Source organism: Balaenoptera musculus, chromosome 6, assembly GCF_009873245.2.
Source record: "Balaenoptera musculus isolate JJ_BM4_2016_0621 chromosome 6, mBalMus1.pri.v3, whole genome shotgun sequence".
Lineage (NCBI taxonomy): Eukaryota > Metazoa > Chordata > Mammalia > Artiodactyla > Balaenopteridae > Balaenoptera > Balaenoptera musculus.
In genome coordinates this window covers 793,584-812,514 of record NC_045790.1, presented here as the reverse complement: position 1 = coordinate 812,514, position 18,931 = coordinate 793,584, and positions in this window count along the sequence as shown.

Sequence of the window (18,931 nt, the reverse complement as noted above, 5' to 3'; positions counted from 1 at the left end):
GGAAATGTAAAAGAAACAACGATTCCCTTTTTCACACTTCAGATTACCACAAAAGTCGAGAAATGCCAAGGATTCATAAGAATGAAGTCTTAGGACTCTGCTAGCAGGAGGAAACATGGGTAGAATCTTTCTGCAATGACACAGTTTCTAGGAGACTTAAAAATGGCCAGACCTCATGACTCGGTAATTTCTCTCCTAGATTTATAACTTGGAGAAAGTCTCTCACACCCACTCAGACTCTTATTTTCAAGGCTAGTCATTGCAGTATTATTTCTTGAGACCATAAACACTATAAGACAAAGAAATACGTAGAACATTACATATTCTGGAATATTACATATTCATAGAATATTATGTAAACTGGAATACTACATGACAGGTAAAACAAATACATTGGATCTGCATGAATCAACATGTGCTATGTCTTAAAAACAAATTGATGAATAAAGAAAAGAGAATTAGGACTACTTGGGGAAATGACTGATTTCAGGACTAGCTCAAGACAAATATAAAATGATCCTGGAATGTTGTGTAGTGCCAGTTGATAAGAAAGTGCTTTTTTAAAAAGCCATAATCATGAGGTCGTATGAAGGAACACAGGAAGCAACTGTAAGCTCCCACTGTCCAAAGCTTGAATAACGTGAGCAACCAACGAAAGTGGTTTTGGATTACAACCCAAAATATAAAATAAATATCCACGACTGCAGACTGATATAAAAAATGATGGCTTTCGTAAATATAAGAACAGAAGAGACAAATCTCATCTGCAGGAAATTTGGAAGTAATTTACATAGACGCTCTGCGCTCATGGAGGGAACATAACTCCCCAGGGGAAACTGTACAGGGGTGCTGGCTCCCAAGGGGACAGGACGGAAGGGGAGAGCGAGCAACGTCACGGAGGAGAACCCTGATAAATACTCCTCCCCACGCAGTCAAGGGTGAGGTCACTGCCGACAAATCCTGGTGACGGCAAGTGCCCTTGAAGTGACGTGATGGGAATAGTACTTCACCTCTGTGATCTTCTCCCCCAAACCGCAAATCCTATTCTAATCATAAGACAACATCAGATAAATCTCAATACAAGGACATGTTACAAAAATCCCAACCAGTCCATCCTCAAAACTGTCAAGGTCATCAGAATAAAGGAAAGTCTGAGCAAGTATCACGGCCAAGGGCAGCCTCAGGAGACAGGACAAGTAAATGTCATGTGGTACCTGGATGGGGTTCTGGGAAAAGTAGAAGGACATTTGGTAAAAGCTGAAGAAATCTGAATAAAAGTATGGGCTTGAGTTAATAATAATGCATCAACATTGGCTCATTAATTACAAGTGCACCTACTAATGTAAAGCATGAACAATAGGGGAAACGGGTTTATGGCTACTCTGTACTATCCATGTTAAAAAAAAAAAATAGGAACTAAACCCGAAATTTTCTAAAAGATAAAGTTTATTAAAAAGAAAACAAGGGACTTCCCTGGTGGCAGAGTGGTTAAGAATCCACCTGCCAATGCAGGAGCCATGGGTTCGATCCCTGGTCCAGGAAGATCTCACATGCCGTGGAGCAGCTAAGCCCGTGAGCCACAAAGACTGAGCCTGCGCTCTAGACCCCGTGAGCCACAACTACTGAGCCCCCGTGCCACAACTACTGAGCCTGCGCTGTAGAGCCTGTGCTCCGCAACAAGAAAGGCCACCGCAATGAGAAGCCCGCGCACTGCAATGAAGAGTGGCCCCCGCTCGCTGCAACTAGAGAAAGCCCACGCATAGCAACGAAGACCCAACGCAACCAAAAAAGAAAGAGAGAAAGAAAGAAAACAAAAACAGAACTAACTGCTGAGCATGATTCCATTTTTTAAAAAGACAAAAGATAAAGTTTAAAAACTATTAAATCTGGGGGTGTATTATTATAACAACACATTAAACTTTCTTACATTATACTAATTTGGGTGCCTTTTGTTTTATGATTCTTAAAATTTTAAAAGGTAGTTCAGTTCACATTTGAAGAAAAAAGAAAGATGTCAAATATTCTGCGATTAGATGGTGATCACTGGTCTGGACCAGCACAGAATCACTGACTTGATTTTATGGTACACATTTTTTTCCTTCTTTCACATCTATCTATTTTAATCGTGGTGAGGAATTCAAACAATTCTACTTAATATTTTGCTTTACAAGTAATGGTTGAAACACCTCAGTCAGTGGAGACCTGTGGTGGCCCCGTCCTTACAGAATCTTCCCAAGTAAATACTTTAGCTTATAAGGAGCCCCTGAACAGGCAGGAGGCCGAAGGTTTTCGGATCAGAAGGGCTAACAGGTCATTTGTGTTTATAAAAATACTTCAGACAGCGGAAAGCCCCTACTAAACGATGACTGTGAAATCCTATTAGCACGTACGGACGCTGTGTTAGGGATCCTCTGCCTCTGTCCCGCACTCTGTCTGCAGGGGTCAAGTTTGGACCCCCCAGAAATGCAGGGGGAGCAAAAGCAGGCTGCTCTCTCCCTGGGCCCTGTGCTCAAACTCACTTTGTACCTGAGACAGCAGAGGACAGCTCTGAGGGTAATCGACAGCCACATAGCTTTCTAAAAGGTTCTGAAAGCCTTTGCCAAAAAGGATAGCAGCAGGACGCCTAGCACTGTTAAAAAAAAAAAAAAGAAAAAAGAAAAAAGACGGTCCAGGGAACCAAGAGAAAGAACAGGAACCAACCAAAGTGCAGAGATGTGTTATCCAGACACTGGAGACACAGCTCTGCCAGGGTGATGCCTTGTTGATTACTAAGCCGGCCTTAAGTGGACCTGACAGGTGAGGACTAATGACTTCGTGTGGTTATGGCCCCATGGGGATGGGGATAAGCTGATGCCAGTCATCTGCCTAAAAACATCTGGTTAAAGACCACTGTTCTCTGCCTGTGCTGGAACATGATATTAATTAAAAACCAAAGGGATGGAAATTCCCTGGCGGTCCAGGGGTCAAGACTCCATGCCTCCAGGGCAGGGGGCGTGTGTTCCATCCCTGGTCAGGGAACTAGGATCCCACATGTCTTGCACGTGGCCAAAAAAAGAAAAAAAAAAAAAAAAAAAGGGATGAAAGCTTTTTTATGTTACCAAAGCAACACAATTGATGGCCCCCCAAATGTGCAATCAGCTGGTTCAAACTCATCTTGCTTTGCTTGGTCCTAGTGAGAAATGAGTTTCAAGAATGAGTTGCTGGGGTGAGGTGGGCACTCTCTAAAGCGAAGTTTTGCGCTTCTATAAAACCCTAGAGAAAACGTCTCACTTTACAACTGTGGGTCTGAACTTTTAGTGAAAGGTGACAGGCCCATCAGAGAATATGGTAAAAGATATGGTAGCTCTCCCTACTGGCCATAAAATGCATGCACACACAGACCTTCAGTATTTCACAAAAATATCATGGGGTCATTCACAAGCTACAAAAATATCATGGGGTCATTCACACGCTGAAGCCCACCAAGCAATCACAGGTTAAGAATTGATATTTTTTCTAGGCACTTAAACTCTGGCAACTATTACAGGCTATTAATAATTCTGTAATGGTAAAAGTGTTTCTACAACCTTAAATGAGAACAATTGTGAAAATAAGCACGATGCTGCATACGGTCTCAAAAATGTGTACAAAACTTTTATACACAAAACAAACTTAACATTTAAGAGGCAGGACACATGTTGGTTACGTGATGGGGGACATGGAATGGTACTAACAGCTTTAAAATGTGGAGGGGACTGTTTGCAGGACAATAATTTTTCATCTTGTAATTGGATGTGATTGGGAGCAAACCATTTACTAAATAATTTATAAATATAACAAAGAAAATATAGCTAGGGATATTTTAAATGGAAATCTATGTGGATCAGATTTTTAATATATTTATTTAATAAAAATTAAGACAGATCTCTTAATTCCATCCAAGAGTTATTACAGCAACATAAAAAGCAAATTTACAAGTGAAGACGTAGAGATTATCATACTAAGAGAAGTAAGTCAGACAGCAAAAGACAAATATCATATGAAATCACTCATATGTGGAATCTAATTTTTAAAAAGGATACAAATGAACTTATTTACAAGACAGACACAGACTTACAGATTTCCAAAAAAACTTACAGTTACCAAGGACGAAACATGGCCGGGGAGGGATAAATTAAGAGTTTGGGATTAACTTACACACACTACTATATATAAAATAGATAACCAACAAGGACCTACTGTATAGCACAGAGAACTCTACTCAGTACTCTGTAATAGCCTATATGGGTAAAGAATCTGAAAAAGAATGAATACATGTATATGTATAACTGAATCACTTTGCTGTACACCCGAAACTAGCACAACATTGTAAATCAACTATACTCCAATAAAATTTTTTAAAAATAAAAATAAATTTAAAAAAATGTACAAGTGAAGAAAGTGGAAGATTATTGAACCAAAGCAGAAACTAGATGTCAAGGCCAGTCTTCGTAGGCAGATAACCTCTATGCCCATAGATAAGCCTCTAGGGATTAATTACTTCAATTTAAAAATTGTGGCTTAGTTCAAATAATACTGGAAGTGCATTTATTTCTCACTTAACAGAAACGATGGTGCTCTTGCCACTGGCTGGGGACTGTGCCAGGTGGCAAACCAGAGGGGCACCGTCCTCTCCATGGACAGGCAGAGCACCTCCTGTGACCCGGCCCCAGACTGCCTCTCTGATCTTTTCCTGTCCCCATTTTGCTCAACATGACATGTAAATGACCTTCCTTTAGGCCCCCTCTTTCCTGGCTTCCAGGCTTTTCTAGGCGGCCCTCTTTGGACGGCCCTTTCTGCACGATCACCCCCGACACCCGCCAGTCTCCTCCAGCCAAATCCAACTTTTTTTTCAGGTTTCAGTTGGTTTTTCCCTCAAGGTTATTTGAGCTTTTGTAATACTCTTTACGCTTCAAATTATTTGCTCAAAGTCTGTGTTTCTGACTCAAGGCTGTGATCAATAATGACACGGATTCCAAGCCCTAGCAAAATTCCTAAAACAGAACAGATAAGGATTGATAAAGATTTAGAGGATAAATAAATGCAGACATGAATAAATGAATGACTGGCTCATGTGTTGTTGAGACTACAGTTTGCAGGAGCTTCAAGGGCTCTGTGCAGAGCGAGCCCTACAAAGGGAGCGCGGAGGTCTGCTCTCAGGAGAGATGCCACGGCCACTCCAGGCACAACTGTGCACAGCTGGCTCTTTGGAAGTCACAGAGCAACTGTTTGCTCCAGGCCCCGGGCTTGTCCGTTCAACCGCCCACCCTTGCAGGACTCACACACCAAAGCAGTACATCGAACGCCCAAGAAACAATAAGACATTGCTCCACTCTAACCTTTTCAAAAGATTTTCCAGCAGACAATACAATGTCTGGCTATGGTGGGAGTTCAACAAATATTGATGTGTTAAGTGGCTGCACAAAGACACTGAGAGCCACAGAACAGAATAAAAAGAATAAATTCTAAGATCAGGGTAACATGGATTCCAAGCCTATATTTCCTCAAAGAAGAATGCTTTAGCCAAAATAACCCATGTTGAATATTTATCCTGCATAAGCAGGTTGGATTTTTAGAAATTAGACTTTCTTTTCCCTTCATTAGATGTCCTCATTAGATGCTTTATTTCTAAGTTTAAATCCATCGAAAATACACAGAAATAAGAAGAAGCAATATAGAACCGCACATTTGCAAACATTTAAAATCAAAACAGAAAACAGCCATCATCTGTTCTTTCCTCATCATACCTTAATTTGATATGCAAACGAGCATGGCTTCTGCCCATATCGGAATTTTACTTGGCAATTTGCTAATTCACTTTACATAATATAGCACAGACAGACATTTATACATAAAATTATATGCAGATCTTTTTATAATTTCTAATATTTTATTAACAGATGTTGCAAGTGTGATGATTTCTAATACTCCAAGGGAACCCACCATGTTACTGTAAAATGTTCTCTAATCTTTTTCCTGATTACCCGTTTGATTTTATTCCAACAAAATGACCTCATTTTCCTTTTATCTATTTTATATACAAGGGATGAAAAGCCTGATTTGATAACATAGGGCTTTTTATTGAAGAGGAAATAAAATCCCAAAATAACTTTCTGAATGTGAAATTCCCCTGTACTTAGCCTTCATGAATAAGCTAATTAGCATCTCCAAATAACATGTTAATATAAAGAAGTAGTGGCTATTCACTGAATTTCACACCTGGTTTGTAAAGCAGAGTTGTGGACAAACATAGTCTGAACTTCTGAAAGAAAAAGTTTACTTAATTATATTAGTTATTTTATCAAATGCTTTATATGAATTTTGTTACCTTTTTTTTTTTGGCTGCACCACGCAGCATACAGGATCTTAGTTCCCCAACCAGGGATGGAACCTGTGCCCCCTGCAGTGGAAGCGCGGAACCCTAACCAATGGACTGCCAGGGAAGTCCCTGAGTTTTCTTCTTTATTGGTGATTTATTCTTTACAGAAACACTGTTTTTCTCATCTAGTAAATTCATAATTCATATAAATTCTTATAATAATTATATGAAGATAAGTAGATAGTTTACATATATTTAACTGTTGAGACAAAAATTTAAATACATAATTCAAACATTTCGCATCTTATGGTCTTCTAAATTTATCTAAAAGAAGCATTGATTGTCAAGAACAATTGTTTTTAAAGGATCTGGAGTTCTTTAAAAAGGAAGTCAAAAAACTAAAAATAGGGGGCTTCCCTGGTGGCGCAGTGGTTGAGAATCTGCCTGCCAATGCAGGGGACACAGGTTCGTGCCCTGGTCTGGGAAGATCCCAAATGCCGCGGAGCAGCTGGGCCCGTGAGCCACAACTACTGAGCCTGCGCGTCTGGAGCCTGTGCTCCGCAACAAGAGAGGCCGCGATAGTGAGAGGCCCACGCACCGCGATGAAGAGTGGCCCCCGCTCGCCGCAACTAGAGAAAGCCCTCGCACAGAAACGAAGACCCAACACAGCCAAAAATAAATAAAGGAATAAATTTAAAAAATAAAAACTAAAAACTAAAAATAGAGCTACGATATGATGCAGCAATCCCACTCCTGGACATATATCTGGAGAAAATCATACGTTGAAAAGATACATGCACCCCAATGTTCACTGCAGCACTATTTACAATAGTCAAGACATGGAAGCAACCTAAATATCCATCAACAGAGGAATGGATAAAGAATATGTGGTACATATACATAATGTAATATGACTCAACCATAAAAAAGAATGAAATAATGCCATTTGCAGCAACATGGATGGACCTGGAGATTGTCCTACTAAGTGAAGTAAGTCAGACAGAGAAAGACAAATATCATATGATATCACTCATATGTGGAATCTAATTTTAAAAATGATACAAATGAATGTATTTACAAAACAGAAACAGACTCACAGAGTTCAAAAACAAACTTATGGTTACACGGGGGTCAGTGGGGGGAGGGATAAATTAGCAGCTTGGGATTAATATACACACACTACTATGTATAGAATAGATAAGCAGCAAGGACCTACTGTATAGCACAGGGAACTCTACTCAATATTCTGTATTAACCTAGATGGATAAAGAATCTGAGAAAGAATAGGTACATGTGTATGTATAACTGATTCACTTTGCTGTACACCTGAAACTAACACAACATTGTAAATCAACTATACTCCAAAAACATTTTAAAACAATAAAAGGAAAAGTCATGTCTGGCAGGTAATGATCTATTGTAAAAATGGCCACATCTATAAAAACAGAATTTGGTCCAAGTTGTGTTTCTACTCACTTGGGCCCTAGAGCCCCAGGAAGACTCAGAGTCACACTGCTTTGTATCACTTAACTCTTCAGCCTCTAGGCCTGTGAATCTGCCCTTCACCTCGAACTTGACCAGGGAGCTGGCGAGAACCCATGCAGTGCCTGAAGTAGCATGACTGTCAGAAAAGAGGGAAACGCTTCACCAATAAGAAATGGGTCTGCCCTTGGACTCTGTGACCTTGGACACTGTTTCTTAGCTCTCTTTGGTTTTACTCTCTCTTCTGTAAAGTGACTGTATTAATAGTAAATTCCTCACCATTTTGTCTGAGAACTAATTCAGAGGAGACATTCAGTGTGCTCAGACAGTGCGTGGTCCACGGTAAGCGCTAGGTGGCCTTGAGCTTGGACTAGCAATGGTTTCCTAATACTAATTAAACACGGAGGCCATTCCGCAGAGGCAGCCTGTGTGAGCAAGCCAGCCCTCCACGCGCCTCAAGATTAAGAAATCCAAACAGACGACCAATCTTCCCTAATAAGGCGCCACTTAAGCTGTAGCCAATCACAGAATTTCCCTGCTTTGCTTCTGTGTCTTCTCTATAAAAGCCTGGCCCCCAGCTCCTGGCGGCGGGGCCTCCCAACCACTCCCGCCGTGGCCTTGCCTGACTTGAGTCAAATAAGTTCTTAAGTTTTTAATATGCCTCAACGTGTCTTTTAACAGCGTTAAGATTTGTATTTGTATTGTGTGCATCATGTAAACCTTCTATGGTTTCATAACTTGTCCTTGAAAATTGCTTATTTACACAATAAATAGTGCATATATACTCTATACAAACAATATACCCTTGCCCATTGACCGAGGAAGAGTAATCCTGTGACCAGCTGAGTTTGACCTGAGCCCTGGGTTCCTGGAAAGTGGGGAAGGTTGAAGGAATCCTGTCCTCGCCCCTTCCGGGTTCCAGGGACCAGCCTAGGGTGAAGAATCTCCCCGAGACCAGGTAGCACTCAGGCACAACCCCCTCGTTCACCTGTGACCGTGCCGGACACAACCTGTCCAAATCCCCATTCTTTGCTGTCTTCTAACAGATTAGCTGGACTGTCTTGTACCCGATGACCCACGGGAACAAAACGCTTGCTAAGCAAACTTTGGCTAAGCATCTGTTCTTCCCCCAGGCCCTACACCTGGGTCCCCTCGCAGCCTGAGCCAGCAGACGGCCCCCCTCGACTCCCTGAGGACCCCTCCCGGAACAGACTGGCCTCAAGGTGGCCATGACCCCAACCCCACCTCTCAGCCCACGTCTCCGCTCTCGGTCTTTCTAGCCTTTCTACACTTCTCTTAAAAGAAAACCACTTTTGCCCTAATTCTTGACCTTGCAGATCTTATGGTCACCGTGTTGAAGGGGAGCAGAATTTGTCCTTCTTGGCATCAGGATGACTTTAGGCTGATTGTTTTTAAGACACAGCAGATGCGGGGAAAGCTCAGAAAACCAAGTAGAAGTCACCCTTTTGTAAGAGGCGTTTACAAGGGAAATCTCCATCTGTAAGAGTGTCTCCAGTACCAGCAAGAGGAGGGTAATCCCCAGGAACTCTCATCAGTAGGGAAGGCTTCAGCTTAAATCTGCATCACAGCCTCACAATTGTTTCCTGATAACCTCCCAGCAGTGGCCCCGAGACTCCCGTAAATATTTTTTTGCCTTTAGTTGGATATGATATTTAAGGTGATGATTTGGGCCATTTCAGAGTTACTCAGTTTTACTGCATCTCCCCATGTATACAAGAGGTATACTTATCAAGCTTACGTTTGGTTTTCTACTGTTGTCTCAACCAAGAACCTAAAAGTGTAGAGGGAAAATTACTTTCTGTCCCCTAGAGTGTTCTCCCAAATACAATATCCTCCCCCCCGTGTTGTAATGGGGCACCTCCACCCACCAGCACACACAACAGTCCTTTCAAATTGCTGGAAAGAAACGTTTTCCTCAACACCTTAGGGCTCCTGGCTGGGTCTGAAGATTACACTGGCGAAGGCAGATGGGCAGGAGAAAAGCCTACATATTTACTAATATAAGTTTCACGTGACATGGGCGCCTCCATAAGGACACGAGGACACAAAGGAACAGACCTGAGCACGTGATGCTGGGTGTGGTGCAGAGTGGGCAGTCGTGGAGGACGGCGGGGCTCGGGGAGGATGAGTGATGTAGTAACTGGGGGGGTCAGCAAGGCCTGCTTGTCGGGACTCTTCTTGGTTCCCTCCGTGTGTGGCGATGCAGATGTTCTTTTCCTCTGGGTGTGCAGAGGGCACCTCTCACCTGAGGGCTTTGTGACCTGCTTCAGGGGAGAGAGGTGGGGGAAGCTCAGAGGGACCTTCATGCTTCTGCCATTTTCTCAAACTCCATCAACTTAAAATATCCACATCCCAAGGTGCCATATTTGGGGTATCATGTCCTGAACCCCATCAGGATAAAGTCTCTCTTTACTAAGTCTGGATGTGTTTTTTATTTGACACCTGTCACAGGTGTGGGTAGGACTCCCTAGTTGGTTCTCCACAGACTGAACCAGCAAGAGTTGGTAGGTAGTCACCCTGTCTCTTCCTTCCTCTTGTTAAGAAAAAATTAGACCCTGTCAAAGTGTCCAGACTGCAACATGGAGTCGCTGATGCTAAGCTCCATGTCTGCAGATGGAAATTTACCTATTTCTATGCTGGGCTCTCCCAGAAAAGGGAGTCCCAGGCCAACCAGTCACGTCTGCTGTTCAGCACAAGTCACCTGACCTACCCCGGGACTTCCCCTTGCTCCATATGAGGAAAGTGACTCTGCTTTTCCAGTCAGCAAACACACAGTGTAACTTCCTGTTCCCGCTGTAGATGGAAATGATCAATAAACAATCTATAACAGGAATAGCAAAGAGTTTTGAGCCAAACTGAGGACTCTACCTCAGGAAATGCAGATTCAAGAAGCACTTGAGGGCTTCCCTGGTGGCGCAGTGGTTGAGAATCTGCCTGCTAATGCAGGGGACACGGGTTCGAGCCCTGGTCTGGGAAGATCCCACATGCCACGGAGCAGCTGGGCCCATGAGCCACAACTACTGAGCCTGCGCGTCTGGAGCCTGTGCTCCGCAACGGGAGGGGCCGCGATGGTGAAAGGCCCGCGCACCGCGATGAAGAGTGGCCCCCGCTTGCCGCAACTAGAGAAAGCCCTCGCACGAACCGAAGACCCAACACGGCCAAAAATAAAATAAATAAATAAATAAAGTAGCTATAAAATTAAAAAAAAAAAAGAAGCACTTGAATTGTCTTCCTCCAGGCTACAAGGGGTCAGCTTATCAAGGCAAAAAACTATGAAGTTATATAAGCTGTTTATCATGAATTAGCATCGGAGCTGCAAGAATTAAGGGTGCTTGTTAAGCAGGGATTGGCTGGGGTGTGAGTCGGTTGCACAGTTACAAGGCGGGACCTCGGGACCATAAGGGTGCAGCTGGCAGCTACTGCGGATGCTGTTTTGAGAAAGGCTGGCGGTGTCCTTGAGTCTGATACAGTCTAGAGAAAATTCAGTTCTCAGGGATGCAGGAATGTGTCTGAAACCACATCCACAAGGGCCACCCAACTCCATTTTGGATGCCTAAACCACGGTGACTCCATTTCAATTTTTAAAAGCACTCTTTTCTTCAAGGCTGGAAGCAGATGCATGATGCCCGTTTGACAGGTCACAAGACAGCTGTTCCAGTTTAAGTTAAACCGCGTATAAGCCAGAATGACTTCCCCACCCTCAATATGTGAACATTTCTTCCATCACTGCTCACTTTGGTCTATAAAACTCTCTCACTTTACAACTCTTTGGAGCTCCCTTTCTCTTTTCTGGACTGGATGCTTCCTGGCTCATGAATCCTCAAATACAAGCCACTACATCAAAAATTAAGTGTCTGTGAAATTTTCTTTTAACAATTCAAAGATTAACTGTGTTTTTATGCATCACCTGAACAATGGGCACCTTTAATTTCAATATTTGAATTTCCAAAAAAGGAGACTCCAGTGTTCCCCCTGCTCCAGTACTGCTCTGAGGTCTCCTAAAGATCATTTGCTCTGAGCATCTAAGCTTCACATTCCCCTCTGCAAGGATTAAAACTGGAAACGAAGCTTTTTTACTTTGATTTTCATAGTAACAGCTCACCAAAGGTAGCTGTGCAGGGCAGACCTTTCCTGAAACTGTGAGGCAAAACAAAGTACTCTAGCACAGGGCAGCATGTGATTTAATAATAATAATTGGTTTTTAGAGGTCTCACCCTGCCTTCTCCAGCCCCCTCCATTCCCCACCCCCAGTCTCTTTGAAGTGGAACATTTCTCACACTCTTTTATGAAGAACTATTTCCCTTCGGCAGACTCAGCTCTGGGGCTACTTTTACATATGCAGACATTCACTAAGGGTTCTGCTAAGCAGAGATCCCACACAAATCTCTGGCAAAATGCTCTGAAAGAAAAATCTTCCTTTAATATTACCCAGCAAAGCTTCCTAAGCACCTGTTTCATTCTCTGCTGGATGATCTAAGTGGAAAGAGGCTGCATTAAATTTATCCTCCTTGATATTAATTATGGCACTTGTACGGCAGAACATCTTAAGTCACCTCTGCTGTTGTTGCCATGTTAACATTACATTTAAAAATCACAGCTATTTATGTGATGCTTTCAACAGCACAGGCCTGTGAAAAGTACAGTAAGGAGAACAACCAAACCAAACACTTGGCTTTTTTTCCTGTTTTTTCTTTTCCGTTTACAGAAACAACACATTAGCACATGAATATGCAAATACACTTTCACGGAGGACCATCTCAAGTTACAGAATCACGGAAATGATCTGTAACCCACCACTCAAATCCCCGTCCCTTTCCCACAGGTAAACGTGGTTTTCAGTGTGATACGCATTCTTTCAGCGACTTTTCCCTTTTTCATAATTTCCTTTTCTCCTTTTCAAACTAAGCTCGTGTCAAAGGAAATATTATTCGTGATACCTGTTAAAACAGCAAGGCAGACCTGATTCAGGACTAGGTGACAGGTACACGTGCTACTGCAGTGGGGTTTTGCAGTGAGAGAGATTGAACTCGACTGAAACGTGACCAGGAAAAGTGGGAGTTTGTGGCCAAGGAGCACAGGGTGGGGACATCGGTGGGTGGAAATTTACTAAAAGGAAACATCAGGGGTAAGTGTGTGTGTGGGGGGGCTGTTCTAGCTGAAACAACCTACAGGGTTCCTCCTGCAGGCAGGCTGGGCGCTCACGTGTCACCTGGGGGGCGGGGGCTGGGAACTGTGCAGACGGGCAGTGATCAGATATTGGGGATGGGGGGTTCTGGCTGAACTGACTAGCAGGGTCGAAATTAAGGGTGGGAGGGTGGGGTGGGGGCAGGGACAGACTGGGAGCTGGGGATTGACATGTACGCACTGCTATATAGAGAGCAGATAACCATCTGGGACCTACTGTACAGCTCAGGGAACTCTGCTCAGTATTCAGTAACAACCTCAACGGGAAAAGAATTTGAAAAAGAATAGGTGCCTGTAGACGTATAACTGAATCACTTTGCTGTACACCTGAAACTAACACAACATTGTGTTGACTTAAAAAAAAAAAAAAGCACAACGTGAGAATTGCAAGTTAAGTTTTGTTTGGGGCAAAATGAGGACTGCAGTCCTGGAGACAGCATCCCAGAGAGCTCTGAGAAACTGCTCCAAAGAGGCAGGGGGAAGGTCAGTATAGATGTGATTTTGGCAAAGGGGGAGTACATGCAATCAAGCACACATTTTTTTGCAGAAGGTTTCTGCTAGTCTCGTGCAGGTTACTGCTCGTCACAAGGAGCAGACATCACCGAGAAAGATTTTTAGTGCTTTTCTAGATATGAGGAGATGCAAGAATTGGACTCATAAAATTGGCTCCTGAAAATGTCTAACTATCTGAAGACTTGTTCTGCCAGTTTTCCCCAGAGCACAGAGTGCCTGCCTCATTCCTGCTCTCCACCCTGAACTCCTTTCAGGGGGTGTTGAAGTTCAGCAGCCGCAGCGGCTCATGATTTAACCCTTGTAGAGGTAGATGGCAAGTGCCAATGGAAAATGCCAATCTGTAGTTGACAGGAGATTATGATTGACATGTACACACTGCTATATATAGAATAGATAACCAACAAGGACCTACTGTATAGCACAGGGAACTCTACTCAATATTCTGTAATAACCTAAATGGGAAAAGAATTTGAAAAAGAATAGAGGCATGTGTATGTATAACTGAATCACTTTGCTCTACACTTGAAACTAACACAGCATTGTAAATCAACTATACTTCAATATAAAATAAAAAAATTTTTTTAAATGGGGCTCTTAAGGACATGCCAAGCATGAGGTCTGACTGAAAACGGCTCAGAGGAGCCCGACTTGAGTTTGGTCAAGGAGAGATTCTTTGCCAATTGCTTTGTTGAATAGTGTTTTTGTAAATTTTACATATTTATCTCAAACGCTAAGAAAATTACTCAATTCTAAGTAGCAAAAAGGAACGCCTCCGATGCTAAATTCTCCTTCATGTTCTCTAAGTTGCTTTTGTGCTGGGAATGGGCTGCCTGAGTTGGAGGGAGCTGCTGCAGGGAGCAGGAGGCAAAGACCACCAGCACACAGGGTTCTAGCACAGGCGGGGCGGGGGGAGGCTCGGGTCCCTACACCCTGGAGCTGCCCCTGCCCGTTACTGTGCGTGGCTGGTTCCACCGCCTCCTGCAGCCCTCCCAGCCTTCAATCCGGGAGATGCATCCCCCCCACCGCCAGCCCCGGGTTTGCCCTCTCCCTAAACACTTCTTTCTTCCTGCAGCTTTATTTTATCCATTTTTCCCTAGTCTCAAAACTTTCCTTCCGTAAGCTAAAATATTTCTGACTGCTTAAAAAATCCACAAAGCCCAGATTAAATCATTCGTATTTTTCTTTCTGAACAGACTTCATTTTGCCTCTAGTTATACCTCCTTTCTCTGAAATTAAAATATATTGGTGTTACTTACATACTAGAATCTTAGGAATAAATGGAACCTCCCCTATATTATTATTATTTCCTATGTGGAAAAGCATGGGCTACAATACAATATAAATTGTAGGGTGGCATTTCTTGACACAGGCTATGTAATGTATATTTATTATTATTCAATTCTTTACATATTTATCTAGATACATGTCTTAAATTTCTAATGAATTAGTTTCAAACATGTTTGTCCAATATTTATTAAACATAATCCGCCAGATTTTTGAGTTGATGTGAATCATATGAATTACCACCTAACTATAAAATTATTTCCTTTACCTTATAACAGCATCCCTCCCATGTATATTAACCAGATAATCTTGTAGCATTAAGTTTAATCTCATAGCACCTTCTGTTTAATTTGCTTCAGAAATGTTTGGGCATAGTCTTATCCCCACCCTCCAATAAAATATTCCTTTATTCTTTTAAGATAAGAAAGTCCAGGGCTTCCCTGGTGGCGCAGTAGTTGAGAATCTGCCTGCTAATGCAGGGGACACGGGTTCGAGCCCTGGTCTGGGAAGATCCCACATGCCGCGGAGCAGCTGGGCCCGTGAGCCACAATTACTGAGCCTGCGCGTCTGGAGCCTGTGCTTCGCAACGAGAGGGGCCGCGAGAGTGAAAGGCCCGCGCACCGCGATGAAGAGCGGTCCCCGCACCGCGATGAAGAGTGGCCCCCACTTGCCACAACTAGAGAAAGCCCTCGCACGAACCGAAGACCCAGCACAGCCAAAAATAAGTAAATAAATAAAGAATAATACTGGATAATAATTATTAAAAAAAAAAAAAAAAGTCCACCAATTTCTTTTGCAATCTCTATTTTCTTAAACTGCGGTCTCCAACTTTTTTATGTTATTTTGCACAAACGAAACGGAAAATACATGAACAGGACATTATAATAAAATTGTGTTTATATTAGTCTCATGTGTCATCATCTTTATTCGCTGTTTGTTTTGCTATGAACACTTATCTTGACATTCTGTAGAGAAAAATGACAGGAGACACTAGGTAAGATGTATTTCCAGAGATAAATCTTCTCGATTCTCATAGCATTTGCCCCTCACCAGCGTTTGCTTATGCACTTCCTAAGTCTTCATCCCTGAAGAGAAACTTAATTGCTCAAGATGTGAATGATGCTTAACATAACAGATGGCGGAAGAGAAGGCCCTGTTGAATCCATTACGTTTTCAAAAACATGAGACGCTGCCAGGAAAAATGCTCCGGAGACACATTTGACAAGAGTGCGCAGCTCATAATAAGGCTCCTCGGAGTCAGTTTTTTAAGACCCCATATAAACCGCAGAGACGGCACGTTAACACGCGCACTGACCCGCCGCACGCATCCTCCCGTGTTAATTTCCTGATGCCCAGAGGGCGGTTCCTCGGTCTGTGCCCCACTTTCCGGGAATCTCAGCCCCAAATCCACCCAGCTGCCAGGACTGCATCCCACCCCTGCCCTGTTAACACTTGCCTCTCCGTGACGTCATTTCCAAAGTGGGAACAGAGGGAGGTAAAGAATGAACCCGGGACACGAATCTGCAGTAGTTTCCCAGTTAAGAGCTAAAATCTACCCCAGCTTCACCGCGACAATTTGAAGGGAGAAAGAACTCAGCTGGATGCCAACAAGGTTACAAGTCAACATGATGACTTTTATACCGATGTATTTATTAGAGGACGACAGGTCAGCTAGATCTGACGTTCCCAAAAGAATGTGTGAAATTGCTTCGTCATAACCTTATCAGTACGTCAAACATTATCTCTGTTAACACCAGAAACGGCAAATTGGAATTATCTGTTCAAAAACTATTTATGGAGTGCAGCCTATTGTATGGTACTGTACAAAATACTGGAGACTCTGCAATGGACAAAATGGCCCCAAATATTTGTCTGTGTGGTGTTTGTTTTCTTGTGTGTGTGTGTGTGTCTGGTAAGTGGCGGCGGGGGGTGTAGAGTGAGACAGACACTGAGATGAATACACGTATGTAGTATGCACATGTGCATATGTGTACCTATATGTGTATATAGATGTGTACCTGTATACGGTGTACAAGTTCTCTTAAAAAGGCAAACCAAGCACTCAGCCAGAAAGAACAGAAACGAGAAGCCTGGGGGAGGCTGCAGTTTTTACAAAGACCTCGATGTGGACCTCACTGAAGTGCCCCTCACATGACGCAGTGAGGGTGGGACCACAGAGGCAGCTGGGGAAGAGCGTCCTCGCTGCCAGGGCTGAGCTCACAGTGGGGAGAGTGGCTGGCAGGGACCAGCTAGGACAGGGGAAAGGACATCGGAGATGGGTGCCTGGGACCCCGGTGGGCTTCGGCTACCTGCCCTGTCTTCCTTTAAGAAATTAACACGCCTACCTCCTCATTACATGTGAGAATCACGTGAAATTGACTTCTTTCAGACATACACGATAGTGTCTGTTTCCATCTCCAATAAGAAATAACACAATGTCAAAGGAGACTTCAGGAGAAAGACAAGCTTCATCGCATCCCACAGTAACTGTCAGAAGATGGATTTCTTCTTCCGTCTGAAGGTTATACGAAAAGAATGTTCGAAGAGCTGCACGGGGCCACCAGGAAGAGCCAACGTGAGGCTGGCGCTGCAGTAACCAGACCCGAGGGAAAGAGACAGCTGGGTACTTGGTGGTATTATTTTAGTCCCCAGATCAAACCTTGTTGGAAGAGCTGTCTCTAAATCTCCACCATGAGAGTTGTTTATATCCTTTCCATTACTAAGTGCATGAAAATTTTATTCTGCAGAATCTGGCTGCAGCCTCTGGAGTAGCAAACCTTGACCTGAGCTAAAAATTGAAGATGTCGTCAGGGAGACTTAAAGGATCACATTACAACGTGCAGTTTGGTAACAAGTTGAAACTACCACTGAGCACATCGGGAGATAAAAATTTAGATGCAGGTCGAGCTAGTAATGATAAAAGAGATAAAAACGTTACATGGTCACTGGTGATGGGGTTCAGAACATAATACCCCGAAATATGGTGCCTGGGCATATTGAATACTTTAAGCTGATGGAGTTTGAGAACATGGCAGAAGCATGAAGGTCCCTCTGACCTTCCCCCACAATTCTCCCCGAGGCAGGTCACAAAACCCTCAGGTGAGAGGTGCTCTCCCTAAACCCAGAGGAAAAGAACACCTGCATCTCCAGACACAGAGGGACCCAAGAAGAATCCCAAAAAGTAGACCCTGCTAACCCGCCAGTTACTACATCACTCATCCTCCCTGACCCCCTCCATCCTCCACAACTGCCCGCCCTTCACCACACTCAGCTCAAAGTGCTCAGGTCTGTTTCTTCCGGTGCTCATGTCCTTGTGGAGGCTCCCATGTCACGTGAAACTTAAATAAATAGGTATGCTTTTCTCCTGCCCATCTGTCTTTGTCACTGTAATTTTCAGACCCAGCCAGGGGCCCTAAAGAGTTGAGGAAAACATTTCCTCTCCATATGGGCATATTGAATAAATTGATTTTGTCTTCCCATTTGTCCAAGCAGTTAATTGGAATTTTGGAGAGCAGGATCTGCTAATATAATTGTTTCCCTATGAATGGATTTATATTTATTCCTTTAAGAAATACCATGGAGTATAGGGTTGTAATACAAACAGTAGAAATGAATACAAACAAGAGAAGATGTACGTTTAGACATCATGTATAAATCCCAGAATAGTTATGGTGTTACATTTATCAGAAAAATGTTAGGAACTGATCTTGACTGTAACCCACAATTTTGTGAGCACCTCTACAATTATTTCCATGTATTACTGTAAAATTTGACTTGATTCAAACTAAGACTAACTTTCCAGTTCAAATTGTTTCTTACCTGTTGTTACGTTCACTGCCTGCAGTTAATGGTATGCTTTATTCAACATATGTGGTCAAGAGGAGAAACCATTCACAAATCCTTAAAATCTATTAGAAAGTCTCAGAATAATTTGTTATCTAAAAGATTAAAAATTATTTTACATTTGAACTCAAGAAATACCTAAATAGTAAGCACTGTCCTCCAAAGACCACCCTCTACTCTTGGAATTAAACAAATTTTCACATCAACAGATTATGCTGCCACAATGCATTATAGTCAGGAATTAATTATACTGTGAATGAAAAGACG